This window comes from Chrysochloris asiatica, unplaced genomic scaffold (genome assembly GCF_000296735.1).
Source record: "Chrysochloris asiatica unplaced genomic scaffold, ChrAsi1.0 scaffold00546, whole genome shotgun sequence".
In the NCBI taxonomy this organism is placed as follows: domain Eukaryota; kingdom Metazoa; phylum Chordata; class Mammalia; order Afrosoricida; family Chrysochloridae; genus Chrysochloris; species Chrysochloris asiatica.
In genome coordinates, this window is record NW_006409064.1 from 224692 (window position 1) to 226809 (window position 2118).

The 2118-nt window shown below is 41.5% G+C and overlaps 1 pseudogene; it reads left to right on the forward strand.

Annotated features, from left to right (window-relative positions):
* Positions 1-836: 836 nt before the first annotated feature.
* Positions 837-1790, forward strand: LOC102821801 (annotated as a pseudogene).
* The last annotated feature ends 328 nt before the right edge of the window (positions 1791-2118 follow it).

Below are 2118 nucleotides of genomic sequence, written 5' to 3' on the forward strand. Positions count from 1 at the left end.
ACCATTCTCCAGGGACTGGTACCTCTTAACAATATGTCCAAAGTATGAGAGATGACATCTGGCTGTCCTGGCTTCCAAGGAGCAGTCTGGCTGTCATCATAGTAACCTCTTCCAACACAGATCTATTTGTTCTTTTGGTATTCTATGATACTTTAATATTCACCTCCAACACCATAACCAAAGGCATCAATTCTTCTGTGGTCTTCCTTATTCACTGTCTAGCTTTCTCATGCATATGAGGTTATTGAAAATATCATGACTTGGGTCAGGCACACCTTAGTCCTCAAGCTGACATCTTTGCTCTTCAACACTTTGAAAAGGTCTTATGCAGCAGATTGGCCCAATGCAATACGTCATTTGATGCCTTGACTACGGCTTCCATTAGTGCTGATGGTCAATTTAAGCAAACTGATGTGTTTGACAACTTCAATCTTTTCTCCGTTGATAAGGATGTTGTTTGTTGGTCCAGTGGTGAGGAGTTTTGTTTTCTTTACTTCCAGGTGCAAGTCATATTGAAGGCTGCAGTCTTTGATCTTCATCAGTAAGTATTTTAAGTCTTCTTCACTTTCAGCAAGCAAGACTGTAGCATGCTCTATACCTCCTAGAGAAAAGAAACACTAATAATAGACCTAAATTAAAAGATTTTTAAGGTTGACTAAGTCATTGTTCTTAACAGCCTTAATATGTAACAGTCTTAATTTTGTAAAAATTTTGTAAAACTCTGAGGTAGGGATCATGTAAACAATTAAATGCTCCCTTAGAACATTATTGTCATGGCAACAAAATTTTCATTAGAACTAATGGTTGATATATGATTTTGTCTCTTCTTTTAAGTGATGCTGAATCAAACTTCAGTCACTGAATTTATCCTGCTGGGAGTGACAGAGAACCAGGAGCTGTGGCCTCTTCTCCTTGTGATTTTCTTAACCATCTATCTTGTCAATGTGGCTGGGAATGGAGCTATCCTGATGGTTGTCATCTCTGATCCCAAACTCCATTCGCCTATGTATTTCTTCCTGGGAAACCTATCGTGTCTGGATATCTGCTACTCCACAGTGACACCGCCAAAGATGCTGGAGAATATCCTCTCTATAAACAAAGCAATTTCTTTTGTGTCCTGCATAACCCAGCTTCATTTCTTTCACTTCCTGGGCAGCACAGAGGCCATGTTGTTGGCTGTGATGGCCTTTGACCGTTTTGTGGCTATCTGTAAACCACTTCATTACACTGTTATCATGAATCATCAACGTTGTACACTGATGGCTAGCACAGTCTGGGTCATTGGTTTTTTCCATGCCCTGCTGCACTCCATAATGACTTCCAAGTTGAACTTCTGTGGTTCCAACCATATCCATCACTTCTTCTGTGATATTAAGCCATTGCTGGAGTTGGCTTGTGGGAACACCGAGCTCAACCAATGGTTGCTCAACACTGTCACAGGGACCATTGCAATGGGTCCCTTCTTTCTCACACTTCTCTCCTATTTCTACATAATCACCTATCTGCTCTTCAAGACCCAGTCTTTCAGCATGCTTCACAAAGCACTGTCCACATGTGCTTCCCACTTCATGGTGGTTATTCTTTTCTATGCTCCTGTTATCTTCACTTATACTCGTCCTGCCTCAGGCAGCTCCGTGGACCAGGACCGAATCATTGCCATCATGTACACTGTGGTCACACCTGTACTCAATCCACTCATCTATACTTTGAGGAACAAGGAAGTGAAGAGGGCCTTGACTAGAGTGGTCAGGAGGAAGTTATGAATGAAGGAATCCAGAGAGTTATTCTGATGTATAAATATGCTGTGAATGAGAAAGATGAGATTTGAATTTATACTGTTTCTCAAATTGTTTAGAATATGTATCAAGGTGGAAACTGAATAAAAGAAATATAAATGGTAAAGTCCAGTGTATCAGGTTGTTGTTGTTAAGTGCCATCGAGTCGTTTCCGACCCATAGCGACCCGGTATAGGGTTTCCGAGGGTGTAAATCTTTACGGGAGTAGAAAGCCTCATCTTTCTCCCGCGGTGCAGCTGGTAGTTTCGAACCGCTGACCTTAAGGTTCACAGCCCGATTCGTAACCACTACGCTACCAGAGTGTATCAGGTAGTTATTGCTA